Genomic DNA, 18,832 nt, shown 5'->3' with positions numbered 1-18,832 from the left:
CCAGTGGAACAGAGTAGAGAGCCCAGATATGGACGTTCAACTCTATGGACAATTAATCCTCGACAAAACAGGAAAAAATATACAGTGGAAAAAAGACAGACTCTTCAATAACTGGTGCTGGGAAAACTGGACAGCTATATGTAGAAGAATGAAACTTCAACCATTCTCTTACACCGTACACAAAGATAAACTCAAAATGGATAAAAGACCTCAACGAGAGACAGGAATCCATCAGAATCCTAGAGGAGAACATAGGCAGTAACCTCTTTGATATCAACCACAGAAACTTCTTTCAAAATATGTCTCCAAAGGCAAAGGAAACAAAAGCGAAAATAAACTTTTGGGACTTTATCAAAATCAAAAGCTTCTGCACCGCAAAGGAAACAGTCAAAAAAAAAAAAAAAAAAAAACAAAGAGGCAACCCACGGAATGGGAGAAGATATTTGCAAATGACAATACAGACAAAAGGTTGATATCCAGGATCTATAATGATCTCCTCAAACTCAACACACACGAAACAGGCAAACATATCAAAAAATGGGCAGAAGATATGAACAGACACTTTTCCAATAAAGACATACAAATGGCTATCAGACACATGAAAAAATGTTCATCATCACTAGCCCTCAGGGAGATTCAAATTAAAACCACATTGAGATATCACCTTAAACCAGTTAGAATGGCCAAAATTAACAAGACAGGAAACAACATGTGTTGGAGAGGATGTGGAGAAAGGGGAACCCTCTTCCACTGTTGGTGGGAATGCAAGTTGGTGCAGCCTCTTTGGAGAACAGTGTGGAGATTCCTCAAGAAATTAAAAATAGAACTTCCCTATGACCCTGCCATTGCACTCTTGGGTATCTACCCCAAAGATACAGATGTCGTGAAAAGAAGGGCCATCTGTACCCCAATGTTTATAGCAGCAATGGCCACGGTTGCCAAACTATGGAAAGAACCAAGATGCCCTTCAATGGACGAATGGATAAGGAAGATGTGGTCTATATACACTATGGAGTATTATGCCTCCATTAGAAAGGATGAATACCCAACTTTTGTAGCAACATGGGCAGGACTCGAAGAGATTATGCTGAGTGAAATAAGTCAAGCAGAGAGAGGCAGTTATCTTATGGTTTCACTTATTTGTGGAGCATAACAAATAGCATGGAGGACAAGGGGTGTTAGAGAGGAGAAGGGAGTTGGGGTAAATTGGAAGGGGAGCTGAATCATGAGAGACTATGGACTCTGAAAAACAACTGAGGGGTTTGAAGTGGCGGGGGTGTGGGAGGTTGGGGTACCAGGTGGTGTGTATTATAGAGGGCACGGATTGCATGGAGCACTGGGTGTGGTGCAAAAATAATGAATACTGTTATGCTGAAAATAAAAAAAAATAATATAAAAAAAAATTTAAAAAATACTTTGAAACAAATGAGTATAAGACATGACAGTTCAAAACCTTCTGGATGCAGCAAAGGAAGACACAAAGAAATGGAAAAACATTCCATGCTCCAGAATGGGAAGAATGAATACTGTTAAAATGTCTCTGCTACCCAGAGCAATCTACACATTCAATGCAATCCCTATCAAAATACTACCAGCATTTTTTGAAGAGCTGGAAAAATAATCCTAAAATTTGTATGGAACCAGAAAAGACTATGAATGAGGAATGTTGGAAAAGCAAACCAAAGCTTGGGGCATCACAATGCCAGACTTCATGCTGTATTACAAAGCCATAATCATTAAGACTGTGTACTAGCACAAAATCTGACAAATATGGAAATGGAAAATAATAGAGAATCCAGAAATGGATCCTCAACTCTATGGTCAACTAATCTTTGACACAGTAGGAAAGAACATCCAATAGAAAAAAAAGACAGTCTCTTCAACAAATGGCTTTGGAAAATTGGTCATCCACATGCAGATGAATGAAACTGGACTGCTTTCTTACACCATATACAAAAATAAACTCAAAATGGTTGAAAGACCTAAATGTGAGACAGGAAACCATCAAAATCCTAGAGGAGAACACAGGCAGCAATTTTATTGACATTGGCTGCAGCAGCTTCCTGTTAGACTTGTCTCTGGATGCAACAGAAATAAAAACAAAAATAAACTATTGGGGATTAATCAAGACAAAAGCTTCTGCACAGTAAAGGAAACAGTCAACAAAACTAAAAGGCAACCTATGGAATGGGAGAAGATATTTGCAAATGACATATCAGGTCCAAGATCTATAAAGAACTTCTCCAGGCGCCTGGGTGACTCAATGGGTTAAGCCTCTGCCTTCAGCTTGGGTTGTGATCTCAGGGTCCTTGGATCGAGTCCCACATCGGGCTCTCTGCTCAGCGGAGAGCATGCTCCACCACCACCACCACCCCGCCTGCCTCTCTGCCTACTTGTGATCTCTGTCTGTCAAATAAATAAATAAAATCTTAAAAAAAAAAACAAAGAACTTCTCAAGCTCAACACCCAAACAACAAATAATCCAGTCAAGAAATGGGCAGAAGACATGAATGGACATTTCACCAGAGAAGACATACAAATGGCCATCAGACACATGAAAAAATGCTCCACATCATTGGGCATCAGGGAAATAAAAATCAAAACCTTACACCAGTTAGAATGGCTAAATTAGCCTCTTCAATAAATGGTGCTGGAAAATTGGACAGCCACATGCAGAAAAATGAAATTGGACCATTTCCTTACACCACACACAAAGTTAGACTCAAAATGGATGAAGGACCTCAATGTGAGAAAGGAATCCATCAAAATCCTTGAGGAGAACACAGGCAGCAACCTCATCGACCTCAGCCACAGCAACATCTTCCTAGGAACAACACCAAAGGCAAGGGAAGCAAGGGCAAAAATGAACTATTGGGATTTCATCAAGATCAAAAGCTTTTGCACAGCAAAGGAAACAGTTAACAAAATCAAAAGACAACTGACAGAATGGGAGAAGATATTCGCAAACGACATATCAGATAAAGGACTAGTGTCCAGAATCTATAAAGAACTTAGCAAACTCGACACCCAAAGAACAAATAATCCAATCAAGAAATGGGCAGAGGACATGAACAGACATTTCTGCAAAGAAGACATCCATATGGCCAACAGACACATGAAAAAGTGCTCCATATCACTCGGCATCAGGGAAATACAAATCAAAACCACAATGAGATATCACCTCACACCACTCAGAATGGCTAAAATCAACAAGTCAGGAAATGACAGATGCTGGCGAGGATGCGGAGAAAGGGGAACCCTCCTACACTGTTGGTGGGAATGCAAACTGGTGCAGCCACTCTGGAAAACAGCATGGAGGTTCCTCAAAATGTTGAAAATAGACTGCCCTATGACCCAGAAATTGCACTATTGGGTATTTACCCTAAAGATACAAACGTAGTGATCCAAAGGGGCACATGCACCCAAATGTTTATAGCAGCAATGTCCACAATAGCCAAACTATGGAAAGAACCTAGATGTCCATCAACAAATGAATGGATCAAGAAGATGTGGTATATATACACAATGGAATACTATGCAGCCATCAAAAGAAATCAAATCTTGCCATTTGCGACAACATGGATGGAACTAGAGTGTATCATGCTTAGCGAAATAAGTCAAGCAGAGAAAGACAACTATCATATGATCTCCCTGATATGAGGAAGTGGTGATGCAACATGGGGGCTTAAGTGGGTAGGAGAAGAATAAATGAAACAAGATGGGATTGGGAGGGAGACAGACCATAAATGACTCTTAATCTCACAAAACAAACTGAGGGTTGCTGGGGGGAGGGGGTTTGGTAGAAGGGGGTGGGATTATGGACATTGGGGAGGGTATGTGCTTTGGTGAGTGCTGTGAGGTGTGTAAACCTGGTGATTCACAGACCTGTACCCCTGGGGATAAAAATATATGTTTATAAAAAATAAAAAATTTAAAAAAAGAATGGCTAAATTAACAAGACAGGAAACAACAAATGTTGGAGAGGTTGTGGAGAAAAGGAACCCTCTTACACTGTTGGTGGGAATGCAAGCTGGTACAGCCAGTCTGGAAAACAGTATGGAGGTTCCTCAGGATACTAAAAAGGGAGCTACTATATGATGCAGCAATTGAACTACTGAGTATTTGCCCTAAAGATACAGATGTAATGAACAGAAGGAGCATATGTACCCCAATGTTCATAGCAGCAATGTCCACAATAGCTAAATAATGGAAGGAGTTGAGATGTCCTTCAACAGATGTATGGATAAAGAAGATGCAGTTCATATATATATTACTCAGTCATCACAAAGGATGAATACCTACAATTTACATTGATATATATGGAAATGAAGAGTATTATGCTAAGTGAAATAAGTCAATTAGAAAAGGCAATTATCATAGGGTTTCATTCATATGTGGAATATAAAAAATACCGCAGAGGATCATAGGGGAAGGTTGGAAAAACTGAATGGGAAGAAATCAGAGAGGCAGACAAATCATGAGAGACTCTTGACTCTGGGAAACAAAATGAGGTGTGCAGAAAGGGAGGTGGGGAGATGGGGTAACAGGGTGGTGGGCATTAAGGAGGGTACATGATGTGATGAGCACTGGGTGATGTACGCAACTGATGAATCATTAATTCTATCCCTGAAACTAATAATATGCTGTCTGTGAGCTAAAATTGAATTTAAATAAAATCTTGAAAGAAAAAACCCCAATATGTTAACAAACTGTACAACCTAGAGGAAATGGACATATTCCTAGAACCATATCAATTACCAAAACTGAAACAAGAAGAAATGGGAAACTTGAAGACTGATAACCAGCAATGAAATTATATCAGTAATCAAAAAACTCCCAACACATAAAATTCCAGGACCATTCACAAGAAAATTCTACCAATATTTAAAGGAAAATTAATATTCCTATTCTTCTCAAAATACTAAAAAAATATAATTGGAAGGAAAACTTCAAAATTCATTCTATGAGGCCAGCATTACCCTAATACCAAAATCAGAAAATATTCCACTAAAAAAAGAGAAGTATATGTCAATATAGCTGATGAACATAGATACAAAAGTCCTCAACAAAATGCAAGGAAACCAAATTAAACAATACATTAAAACATCATTCATCAAGTTCAAGTGGGATTTATTCCTGGGTTGCAAGGGTCATCCAATACCCACAAATCAATTAACATTACACATCACATTAATATGATAAAGGATAAGAACCATATAATCCTGTCAATGGATGCAGAAAACGCATTTGATGAAGTACATCAATTCATGTTAAAAACCCTCAACAGAGTAAGGCTAGAGAGAACACACCTCAACATCATAAAGGCCGTGTATGAAAAACACATAGCCAAAATCATCCTCATGGGGAAAAACTGAGACCTTTACCTATAGAGTCAGAAAAAATACATGGATATCCACTCTCATCACTTTTATTCAACATCGTACTGAAAGTTCTAGGCTCAGCAATCAGACAACAAAAAGAAATAAAAGACATCCAACTCAGCAAGGAAGAATTCAAAGTCACCCTATTTGCAGATGACATAATACTCTATATAGAAAACTTGAAAGACTCCACTAAAAAAATTGCTAGAACTGATACACAAAGTCAGTCAAGTCATGATGCATAAGTTCAGTGTAGAGAAATCTGTTGCATTTCTATGTGCCAATAATGAAGCAGCAGAAAGAGAAATCAAGGAATCAGTTCCCTTTATAATTGCACCAAATAATGTAAGATACCTAGGAATAAACCTAATCAGCCCTCAGGAGGCAGAAGATCTATATTCTGAAAACTGTAAAATACTGCTGAAAAAAATTGAAAATGGCACAAAAAAATGGAAATGCAATCCCTTCTCAGGGATTGGAAGAACAAATACTGTTAAAGTGGCTATACTTCCCAAAGCAATCTACACATTTAAGGCAAGCCCTATCAAAATACCACCAACATTTTTCAGAGTTCAAAGAATCCTAAAATTTATATGGAACCACAAAAGACCCCAAATAACCAAAGCGACCTTGAAAAAGAAAAACAAAGTTAAAGACACCACAGATCCAGACTTCAAGTTATATTAGAAAGCTGTAGTGGGGGGGGGGACAAGATGGCGGGGGAGTAGGAGGAAGCGCCTTTTCAGCCTGTACCCCAAAGTGAGCTGATTACCTACCAAAGAATTCTGAGCACCCATGAAATCAGCCTGAGATCAGAATTATACACGTCTGGATCTTTACAGGGGCAGAAGACACCAGTGGGCAGGTAAAGCGGAGTGGGAACGGCGACTGATATCGGAAGATAAACACAAGGAGGAGGGAGCCACCAGAGTCCACCTGTTGGAAAGTAATACCCCAATTCGAGCGAGAGTGCCCTGCGTCTGGGGACCAGCATTAACTTGGAGACTGGTTGAAAGCACTCCAAAAGAGCAAAAAATCATGGGGGAAATTGTGGGAATCGGGGCGGCTAGGGACAGGGACTTAAGTCCCCGGTCCCAGGACAGCCTCCCCGGCGCTGAGGCAGAGAGAGTACGGCGGAGAAACCAGCTCTTGGTCCCTAAGCCACCAGTGCACCCGAGAATGCAGAATGCATGGGTTCTGGCTCCTGTGAGGGGATGGGAGCCACGCCAGTCGGCAGAACGCGCAAGCCCTACCACAAAGCTTGAGATACGCGCGCGCACGTCCCTCATGCTCCCCTGAGTTACAAAGGCCTGGCCGGCGCTCTTTGACCCACGCCATTGTTTCAAAGCCTAAGCCGCTCGCCCCAAACGCTCCCCTGACAGAGGTGCGCAAAAGCCCAGCCTGGTGCTTACCGACTTGCGCCCCTTTCTCAGTGCCTGAGACATGCACGCAACCCATAGCCGCCTCTGAAAGAGGTGTGCGCAAGCCGGGCACTCCCAGCCCTGGCCAGCGGCAAAATCTCAGTGTGCGATCATTGCTTGGGACCTCTCTGGGGATCAGGAGCTCCCAGACAGCTGACGCTGCCTTGGCTTTGGGTACAAGCAAAAGATCCTGCGCCCCCAGGGTCTGCAACTTGGAACCTGCTCTGCCAGCAGCCAAGAGGGAACTTATTTAGGCTCTGCACCCAGACTGAGGCCTCTCTCTGAGAGGGAGATCAGGGTGTTATTTTTATTCCTCTAAAACTACAAAAACCATCAAAGGCGGTCAAGGTGAGAGAAAAAAAAGTGAACAAACATAAAAACCGCCAGAGAACAAAAGCCTGAAAAAAAAACAGTTTCCTCAGAGCCCACCCCCTTGAGGGGGGCGGGAGGACTTAACTCAGGAAACATCATTGACTGACAACCCACGTGGCAGGCCCCTCCCCCAGGAAACAAACCAAGAAAAAAAAAAAAAAAGAAAAAAAGGACTACAAGAGAACAACCACTATTTCCTAGGAATGCCTGTATTGTTCACTCATTCCCACTATTCCGGTTCATTTTTTTTTTTTTTTTTTACACATAGGTAATTTTTTTAACCTATTTACCATCACAGCGAGCTGTACAGTACATCAAATTCCATAATACCTTTCTAACCTGAACTTTTTGATACATACACCTATGTTTTTCTTTTGCATTTTTATTTTTTGAATTCCTTTTTTAAAATTTTACTTTAGTTTAGTCTAGTTTATTCCTTTTTATTTTTATTCTCTAATATTCACATAGAGTTAAACTTCAAAGTAATCCCCTTTCCCCAATCAATACTACCCCTATAGGTAAACCAATTTTCAATCCCCTTTATCTTAGGAAAGTTGAGTCCTTAACAAAGATATCAAAATACATCCAGGAAGAATCAAAACAACCTTCCTCGCACACACTGAGAATTTATAAGAACTCTCCCATCTTCTTCCACCTGTGTTTCTGTGTTTTTTGTGTTTGTCCTGATAGCATATAAATTTTACATTTGGGGTTCTTTTTGATGAGGTTCCATCTTTATTTGCATATATATATATATATATATATATATATATATATTCTCTTGTCATATACTTGTATCAGTCTTTTTATCTCTTTTTGTTTGTCTACCTCATAAATCTTACCTTGGGACCCCTCTGGGCTAAACCTTCTTTTTCATCTTCTCATTCTTTCCTGTCTCTCTCTCTCTCTCACTTTTTCTTTCTTCTTTTCTTTTTTTTTTTTTTTTCGTTTTATTTTTTTCTTTTCTTTTGTCTCTCGTTTCGGTGAGGAATCCTGATTTCTCAGAAGTGTTCCAGGGTGCACCTTCACTGCACCACAGTTGACACATCCAGCTACATCTGCTCAGTCATCTCCCACCAAAATGACTAGCAGGACGAATGCCCAAAAGAAGAAAAATACAGAGGATGGACCTTCTGCAACAGAGCTAATGGCTATCAACATAGACAATATGTTGGAAAGAGAATTCAGGTTAACCATTATCCAGGCAATAGCTAGGTTGGAGAAAGCCATGGATGACCAAATGGAATTCATTAGGGCCGAACTGAAAGCAACCAGACAGGATGTTCACAATGTTAGGGCGGAGCTTAAAGCTACCAGGGAGGAGGTTCATAATGCCCTCAATGAGTTCCAATCTAATCTAAACTCTCTCAAAGCTAGGGTAACTGAGACAGCAGATAGAATTAGTGATCTGGAAGACAAACAGATAGAGAGAAAGGATCGGGAGGAAGCCTGGAACAAACAGCTTAGAAACCATGAAAATAGAATCAGGGAAATAAATGATGCCATGAAGCATTCCAACATCAGAATTATTGGAATCCCTGAAGGGGAGGAGAAAGAAAGAAGTCTAGAAGATATAGTGGAACAAGTCCTTCATGAAAACTTTCCCAATCTCGCGAATGGAACCAGCATTCATGTACTAGAGGCTGAACGGTCTCCCCCCAAGATTATACATTCCAAAAAAACATCACGACACCTGATAGTCAAATTGAGGAATTATAATTGTAGGTATAATCTCTTGAAAGCCGCCAGGGCAAAGAGGCTCCTTACTTACAGAGGGAAGCCCATCAGAATAACGTCAGACCTGTCCACAGAGACCTGGCAAGCCAGAAAGGGCTGGCAAGATATATCCAGGGCACCGAATGAGAAGAACATGCAGCCAAGAATACTTTATCCAGCAAGACTGACATTCAAAATGGATGGAGAGATAAAGAGTTTCCAAGACCGGCAAGGCTTAAAAGACTATGCAACCACCAAGCCGACACTGCAGGAAATATTAAGGGGGGTTCTATAAAAGAGGAAAAATCCCAAGAATAGCATTGAACAGAAATATAGAGACAGTCTACAGAAAGAAAGACTTCAAAGGTAACTCGATGGCAATAAAAACATATCTATCAATAATCACTCTCAATGTGAAGGGCCTAAATGCACCCATAAAATGGCACAGAGTTGCAGATTGGATAAAATGACAGGACCCAACCATATGTTGTCTACAAGAGACCCATTTTGAACCTAAAGATACACGCAGACTGAAAGTGAAGGGATGGAGAAGCATCTTTCATGCCAATGGGCCTCAAAAGAAGGCTGGGGTAGTGATTCTCATATCAGATAAATTAGATTTTAAACTAAAGAATGTAGTCAGAGATACAGAAGGACACTACATAATCCTTAAAGGGACTATCCACCAAGATGATCTAACAATTGTAAATATCTATGCTCCCAATATGGGAGCAGCCAATTACTTAAGAAAACTGTTAATCAAGATAAAGAGTCATATTGATATGAATACACTAATTGTAAGAGATCTTAACACGCCTCTCTCAGAAGCAGACAGATCATCGAAGCAGAAAATCAGTAAAGAAACAAGAGCATTGAATGACACATTGGACCAGATGGACCTCATAGATAGATACAGAACATTCCACCCTAAAACAACAAAATGCTCATTCTTCTCAAGTGTACACGGAACCTTCTCCAGAATAGACCACATACTGGGTCACAAATCAGGACTCAACTGATACCAAAAGACTGAGATTATTCACTGCATATTCTCAGATCACAATGCTTTGAAACTGAAGCTCAATCACAAGAAAAAGTTCAGAAGGAACTCAAACACCTGGAAGCTAAAGACCACCTTGCTTAAGAATGTTTGGATCAACCAGGAGATCAAAGAAGAACTGAAACAATTCATGGAAACCAATGACAATGAAGACACTTAGGTCCAATACCTATGGGATACAGCAAAGGCTGTCCTAAGGGGGAAATACATAGCCATCCAAGCCTCCCTCAAAAAAATTGAAAAATCCAGAATACACCAGCTGTCTCGACACCTTAAAGAACTGGAGAATCAACAACAAATCAAACCAACTCCACACATAAGAAGGGAAATCATCAAGATTAGAGCTGAGATCAATGAGGTAGAAACCAGAGATAGAGTAGAACGTATCAAGGAAACTAGTAGCTGGTTTTTTTGAAAGAATCAGTAAGATCAATAAACCATTGGCAACACTAATCCAAAAAAAAAAAAAAAAAAAAAAGAGAGAGAAGCCCAAATTCATAAAATTATGAATGAAAAGGGAGAGATCACAACGAACACCAAGGAAGTAGAAACAATCATCAGAAGTTATTATCAACAGTTATATGCCAATAAGCTTAGCAACCTAGATGAAATGGATGCATTCCTGGAAAACTATAAACTACCAAAATTGAACCAGGAAAAAATCAACAACCTGAATAGACTGATATCTAATAACGAGATTGAAGCAGTGATCAAAAACCTCCCAAAAAACAAGAGCCCAGGACCTGACGGATTCCCTGGGGAATTCTTTCAAAGAAGAAATAACACCTATTCTCCTGAAGCTGTTTCAAAAAATTGAAGCAGAAGGAAAATTTGCTGACTCTTTCTATGAAGCCAGCATTACCCTGATCCCCAAACCAGGCAAAGACCCTACCAAAAAGGAGAATTTCAGACCAATATCACTGATGAATATGGATGCTAAGATTCTCAACAAGATCCTAGCCAAGAGGAATCAACAGCACATTAAAAAGATTATCCACCATGATCAGGTGGGATTCATCCCTGGGCTACAAGGATGGTTCAACATTCGCAAATCAATCAATGTGATAGAACAAATTAATATGAGAAGAGAGAAGAACCACATGGTTCTCTCAATCGATGCAGAAAAAGCATTTGACAAAATCCAGCATCCGTTCCTGATTAAAATGCTTCAAAGTATAGGGATAGAGGGAACATTCCTGAACCTCATCAAATCTATCTATGAAAGACCCACAGCAAATATCATCCTCAATGGGAAAAAGCTTGCATCCTTCCCGTTGAGATCAGGAACACGACAAGGATGCCCACTTTCACCACTCTTGTTCAACATAGTATTAGAAGTCCTAGCAACAGCAATCAGACAACAAAGAGAAATAAAAGGTATCCAAATTGGCAATGAAGAAGTCAAACTCTCTCTCTTCGCAGATGACATGATTCTTTATATGGAAAACACAAAAGACTCCACCCCCAAACTACTAAAATTCATACAGCAATTCAGCAACGTGGCAGGATACAAAGTCAATGTGCAGAAATCAGTGGCTTTCTTATACACTAACAATGAAAATGCAGAAAGGGAAATTAGAAAATCGATTCCATTTACTATAGCACAAAGTACCATAAGATACCTGGGAATAAACCTAACCAAAGAGGTAAAGGATCTGTACTTGAGGAACTACAGAACACTCATGAAAGAAATTGAAGAAGACACAAAAAGATGGAAGACCATTCCATGCTCTTGGATCTGAAGAATAAACATTGTTAAAATGTCTATACTGCCTAGAGCAATATGTACTTTTAATGCCATTCTGATCAAAATTCCACCGGTATTCTTCAAAGAGCTGGAGCAAATAATCCTAAAATTTGTATGGAATCAGAAGAGACCCTGAATCGCTAAGAAAATGTCAAAAAAAACAAAAATAAAGCTGGGGGCATCACAATACTTGATTTCAAGCTTTATTACAAAGCTGTGATCACCCAGACAGCATGGTACTGGCATAAAAACAGACACATAGAACAGTGGAACAGAGTAGAGAGCCCTGATATGGACCCTCAACTCTATGGTCAATTAATCTTCGACAAAACAGGAAAAAATATACAGTGGATAAAAGATAGTCTCTTCAATAAATGGTGCTGGGAAAACTGGACAGCTATATGTAGAAGAATGAAACTCAACCATTCTCTTACACCGTACACAAAGATAAACTCAAAATGGATAAAAGACCTCAACGAGAGACAGGAATCCATCAGAATCCTAGAGGAGAACATATGCAGTAACCTCTTCGATATCAGCCACAGCAACTTCTTTCAAGATATGTCTCCAAAGACAAAGGAAACAAAAGCGAAAATAAACTTTTGGGACCTCATCAAAATCAAAAGCTTCTGCACAGCCAAGAAAACAATCAAGAAAACTAGAGGCAACCCACGGAATGGGAGAAGATATTTGCAAATGACAGTACAGACAAAAGGTTGATATCCAAGATCTATAATGAGCTCCTCAAACTCAACACACACGAAACAGGCAAACATATCAAAAAATGGGCAGAAGATATGAACAGACACTTCTCCAATGAAGACATACAAATGGCTATCAGACACATGAAAAAATGTTCATCATCATTAGCCCTCAGGGAGATTCAAATTAAAACCACATCGAGATATCACCTTACGCCAGTTAGAATGGTCAAAATTAACAAAACAGGAAACAACATGTGTTGGAGGGGATGTGGAGAAAGGGGAACCCTCTTCCACTGTTGGTGTGAATGTAAGTTGGTGCAGCCTCTTTGGAGAACAGTGTGGAGATTCCTCAAGAAATTAAAAATAGAACTTCCCTATGACCCTGCAATTGCACTCCTGGGTATCTACCCCAAAGATACAGATGTCGTGAAAAGAAGGGCCATCTGTACCCCATTGTTTATAGCAGCAATGGCCACGGTCGCCAAACTATGGAAAGAACCAAGATGCCCTTCAACGGATGAATGGATAAGGAAGATGTGGTCCATATACACTATGGAGTATTATGCCTCCATCAGAAAGGATGTATACCCAACTTTTGTAGCAACATGGATGGGACTAGAAGAGATAATGCTGAGTGAAATAAGTCAAGCAGAGAGAGTCAATTATCATATGGTTTCACTTATTTGTGGAGCATAACAAATATCATGCAGGACAAGGGATGTTAGGAGAAGTGAGTTGGGGTAAATTGAAAGGGGAGGTGAATCATGAGAGACTATGGACTCTGAAAAACAAATGAGGGGTTTGAAATGGCGGGGGTGTGGGAGGTTGGGGTACCAGGTGGTGGGTATTATAGAGGGCAAGGATTGCATGGAGCACTGGCTGTGGTGAAAAAATAATGAATACTGTTTTTCTGAAAATAAATAAATTGAAAAAATTTAAAAATATAAAATAAAATATAAAATAAAAATTTAAAAAAAAGAAAGCTTTAGTGATCGAAACAGTATGGTACTGGCACAAAAATAGGCACATTGACCAATGGAACAAAAAAGAAATTCCATAATTTAACCCACAAATATTCAGTCTATCAATCTTTGACATAGCAAGAAAGAATATCCAGTGGGAAAAAAAGAGTCTTTTAAACAAACGTTGTGAAACCTAGATTGCAACATGCAAAATAATGAAACTGAACCATTTTCTTATACCATACACAAAAATAAATTAAAAATTGATTAAAAATCTAAATGTGAGACCTGAAATCATAAAAATTATAGAAAAAACACAGGAAGTATCTTCTTTGACTTTGGCCTAAGCAACTTCTTTCTAGAGATATCTCCTGTGTCAAGAGACTGAAAGCAAAAAGTAAACTATTTGGACTACATCATCATAAAAACTGCACAGTGTAGGAAACAATCAATAAAACTAAAAGCAACCTGTGGAATGGGAGAAGACATTTGTGAATGACATATTGATAAACGGTTAGTATCCAAAATATATAAAGACTTACATCATTAGCATCCAAAGTATAATCCAATTAAAATGGGCAGAGGACATGAATAGAAACTAGTCCAAAGAAGTCATTCAGATGGCCGACAGACATAGATGTTCAATATCAGTGATCATCAGGGAAATGCAAATCCAGTCCCCAATCAGATATCACACCTCTCATAATTGCTAAAATTAACAACAGAACAAACAGTGGTGTTGGTGAGGATATGGAGAAAGAGGAAACCTCTTATTCTGTTGTTGGGAATTCAAACTGGTATACTCACACTGTAAAACAGTATGGCTCAAAAAGTTACATCAATTGCATACCAGGTGTTACCAAAGATCACAATAACACTAATTTAAAGGTATACAGGAATCCTTATGTTTATAGCAACATTATTTACAATAGCAAATCATGCAAGCAGCTCAAAAGTGCAGCGACTGATGAATGGATAAAGAAGTGGTACACACACACACACACTGGAATATTTTTGAGCCATAAAGAAAGAAATTTTCCCATTTGCAAAGACATGGAGGGGTAGAGAGTATTATGCTAAGTGAAATAAGTCAGTCAGATAAAGACAAATAGTGTATAACTTCATTCATTTGTGGAATTTAGGAAAGAAAACAAATGAACAAAGAGGGAAAAAAAGAGACAGGCACCAAACAAGAAACAGTTTTAACTATAGAGAACAAACTGTTTGTTACCAGAAAAGATGTAGGTGGGGGGATGAATTAAACAGGTGATGGTGTTTAAGGAATGCATTTGATGAGCACAGGGTGATATACGGAATTATTAAATCATTACATTGTACCCCTGAAAGTAATATAACACTGTATGTTAACTAACTGGAATTTTTTTTTTAAAGCTTAAAATAAGGAAGATCACCAAACAATAACTTTACATCTAGAAACTAGAAAAAGAAGAGTGTATGAAACCCCAAAACTGGAAGAAGGAAAGCAGTAATACAGATTATAGTAGGTAGAAATATGTGAAATAAAAAATAGAAAATCAGGGGGAGGAGTCAAGATGGTGGAGAAGAAGAAGGAGTCAAGCAGGCTAAGATGACATCAGGTAGCAGGAGATCAACTAGATAGCTTATCTAACCATTGCAAAAACCTACAATTCCAATGGGAAATCGAGGAGGAGAAGAAGAGCAACAATTCTAGAAACAGAAAATTGATCATTTTCTGATAGGTAGAACCTGTGGAGAAGTAAATCCAAAGTGACAGGAAGATAGACCGTGGGGGGAAGGGGCTGGCTCCCGGCAAGCGGCGGAGCAACAGAGCACAAAATCAGGACTTTTAAAAGTCTGCTCTACTGAGGGACAGAGTTCCAGAACCTAAACCGGGGGGAAGCCCACACAGGGTCAGGGTAACCCCAGGTCCTGTGGGGTCACAGAAGGACCGGGGGTGTCTGAATGTCGCAGAGCTCACAGGTATTAAAGGTGTGAAGCCAGCTACAGCAACAAAGCCGAGGAGTGAGCTCTAAGCTCAGGGTTACCTTGAACCGGGCACAGGCTGCGTTAGATCAGAGCATGGCCAGAGGCCAGGGAGACAGAGTGAGTACTTTTCTCCAAGCACGTGGCTGAAGGCCAGGGAGACGGGAGTGATTGGGCGCTTTTCTGTAAGGGCGCACTGAGGAGTGGGACCCCAAGCTCTCGGCTCCTCGAGGCTGGAGACCGGGAGTCCGCCATTATCATTCCCATCCTCTGGAACTCTACAGAAAGCATTCAGGGAACAAAAGCTCCTGAAAGCAAACCTGAGTGGATTACTTATCCTGGCCCCTGATAAGGGCATCTGGCAAAGACACTTGAGAATCACTAAAATAGACCCCTCTCCCAGAAGATCAACAAAAAACCCAGCAGAGACCAACTTGGCTCACCAAGGAGAACAGCTGAATTCCAGAGGAGGAGAAAGCAAATCTTATCTGGACAAAATGACAAGGTGGAAAAACTCATCACAAAAAAAAAAAAAAAAAAGAACAAGAGGCATTACTGAAGGCTGGAGATCTAATCAATACAGACATTGGTAATATGACAGATATAGGGTTCAGAATGATGATTCTCAAGGCTCTAGCCGGGCTCAAAAAAGGTATGGAAAATATCAGAGAAACTCTCTCTGGAGAGATAAAAGCCCTTTCTGGAGAAATAAAAGAACTAAAATCTAACCAAGTTGAAATCAAAAAAGCTATTAATGAGGTGCAATCAAAAATGGAAATGCTTACTTCTAAGATAAATGAGGCAGAAGAAAGAATTAGTGACATAGAAGACCAAATTACAGAGCATAAAGAAGTTGACCAAAAGAGAGACAAACAAATACTGGACCACGAGGAGAGAAATCGAGAGATAAGTGACACCATAGATGACACAACATTGGAATAATTGGGATCCCAGAAGAAAAAGAAAGAGAGAGGGAAGCAGAAGGTATATTGGAGAGAATTATTGTAGAGAATTTCCCTAATATGGGAAAGGGAACAAACATCAAAATCCAGCAGATGCAAAGAACACTCCTCAAAATCAATAATAATAGGTCCACACCACATCACCTGAAAATAAAATTTACAAGTCTTAGTGACAAAGAGAAAATCCTGAAAGCAGCCCGGGAAAAGAAGTCTGTAACATACAAGGTTAAAAACATTAGATTGGCAACAGACTTATCCACAGAGACCTGGCAGGCCAGAAAGAACTGGCAGGATGTATTCAGAGCACTAAACAAGAAAAACATGCAGACAAGAATACTATATACAGCTAGGCTATCATTGAAAATAGAAGGAGAGATAAAAAGCTTCCAGGAAAAACAAAAGCTGAAAGAACTTGGAAACACCAAACCAGCTCGACAGGAAATACTGAAAGGCATCCTCTAAGCAAAGAGAGACCCTAAAAGTAGTAGATCAGAAAGGAACAGAGACAATATACAGTAACAGTCACCTTACAGGCAATACAATGGCACTAAATTCATATCTCTCAACAGTTACCCTGAATGTAAATGGGCTCAATGCCTCTATCAAAAGACACAGCGTATCAGAATGGATAAAAAAAACAAAACCCATCAATATGTTGCCTACGAGAAACTCATTTTAGACCTGAAGACACCTCCAGACTTAAAGTGAGGGGGTGGAAAACAATTTACCATGCTAATGGACATCAGAAGAAAGCTGGGGTGACAATCCTTATATCAGATCAATTAGATTTTAAGCCAAAGACTATAATAAGAGATGGGGAAGGGAACTATATCATACTCAAAGGGTCTGTCCAACAAGAAGATCTAACAATTTTAAATATCTATGCCCCTAACATGGGAGCAGCCAACTATATAAACCAATTCATAACAAAATCAAAGAAACACATTGACAATAATATAAAAATACTAGGGGAATTTAACACCCCCCTCACTGAAAGGGACAGATCATCCAAGCAAAAGACCAACAAGGAAATAAAGGTCTTAAATGACACACTGGCCCAGAGGGACATCACAGATCTATTCAGAACATTTCATCCCAAAGCAACAGAATACACATTCTTCGCTAGTGCACATGGAACATGCTCCAGAATATATCACAACCTGGGTCATAAATTAGGTCTCAACTGGTATCAAAAGACTGGGATCATTCCCTGCATGTTTTCAGACCACAATGCTCTGAAGCTAGAATTCAATCACAAGAGGAAATTTGGAAAGAACACAAATACATGGAGACAAAAGAGCATCCTTCTAAAGAATGAATGGGTCAACCAGGAAATAAGAGAAGAATTGAAAAAAATTCATGGAAACAAATGATAATGAAAACACACTGGTTCAAAATCAGGAAGTCCTGAGAAGAAAATATATAGTGGTACAAGCCCTTCTCAAGAAACAAGAAAGGTCTCAAATACACAACCTAACCCTACAACTAAAGGAGCTGGAGAAAGAACAAAAAAGAAAGCCTAAACCCAGAAGAAGAAGAGAAATCATAAAGATCAGAGCAGAAATCAATGAAATAGAAATCAAAAACAACTAGGAGCTGGTTCTTTGAAAGAATTAATAAGATTGATAAACCCCAGGCCAGACTTATCAAAAAGAAAAGAGAAAGGACCCAAATAAATAAAATCATGAATGAAAGAGGAGAAATCACAATTAACACCAAAGAAATACAAAAAATTATAAGAACATACTATGAGCAACTCTACGTCAACAAATTTGACAATCTGGAAGAAATGGATGCATTCCTAGAAACATATAAGCTACCATAACTGAACCAGAAAGAAATAGAAAGCCTGAACAGACCCATAACCAGTAAGGATATTGAAACAGTCATCAAAAATCTCCAAACAAACAAAAGCCCAGGGCCAGATGGCCTCCCGGGGGAATTCTATCAAACATTTAAGAAGAACTAATTCCTATTCTCCTGAAACTGTTCCAAAAAATAGAAATGGAAGGAAAACTTCCAAACTCATTTTATGAGGCCAGCATCACCTTGAACCCAAAACCAGACAAGGATCCCATCAAAAAAGAGAGTTATAGACCAATATCATTGATGAGCACAGATGCGAAAATTCTCACCAAAATACTAGCCAATAGGATTCAATAGTACATTAAAAGGATTATTCACCACGACCAAGTGTGATTTATTCCAGGGCTGCAAGGTTGATTCAACATCCACAAATCAGTCAATGTGATACAACACATCAATAAAAAAAAGAGCAAGAACCATATGATACTCTCAATAGATGCTGAAAAAGCATTTGACAAAGTACAGCATCCCTTCCTGATCAAAACTCTTCAAAGTGTAGGGAGAGAGGGCACATACCTCAATATCAACAACGCCATCTAAGAAAAACCCACCGCAAATATCATTCTCAATGGAGAAAAACTGAAAGCTTTTCCGCTAAGGTCAGGAACACGGCAGGGATGTCCATTATCACCACTGCTATTCAATATAGTACTAGAAGTCCTAGCCTCAGCAATCA

The 18,832-nt window shown here is 39.4% G+C and overlaps 1 protein-coding gene across 2 annotated transcripts in view; it reads right to left on the bottom strand.

Moving 5' to 3' along the window:
* The window catches only part of ZDHHC15 (zDHHC palmitoyltransferase 15), a 1,212,570-nt gene that overhangs the window by 677,936 nt on the left and 515,802 nt on the right, over window positions 1-18,832 (bottom strand). The window lies entirely within an intron of this gene.

This window comes from Mustela nivalis (assembly GCF_964662115.1).
Source record: "Mustela nivalis genome assembly, chromosome: X".
Taxonomy (NCBI): Eukaryota; Metazoa; Chordata; class Mammalia; order Carnivora; family Mustelidae; genus Mustela; species Mustela nivalis.
The sequence above is the reverse complement of the archived record's forward strand: the minus strand, read 5'-3'. Positions and strand labels throughout refer to the sequence as shown.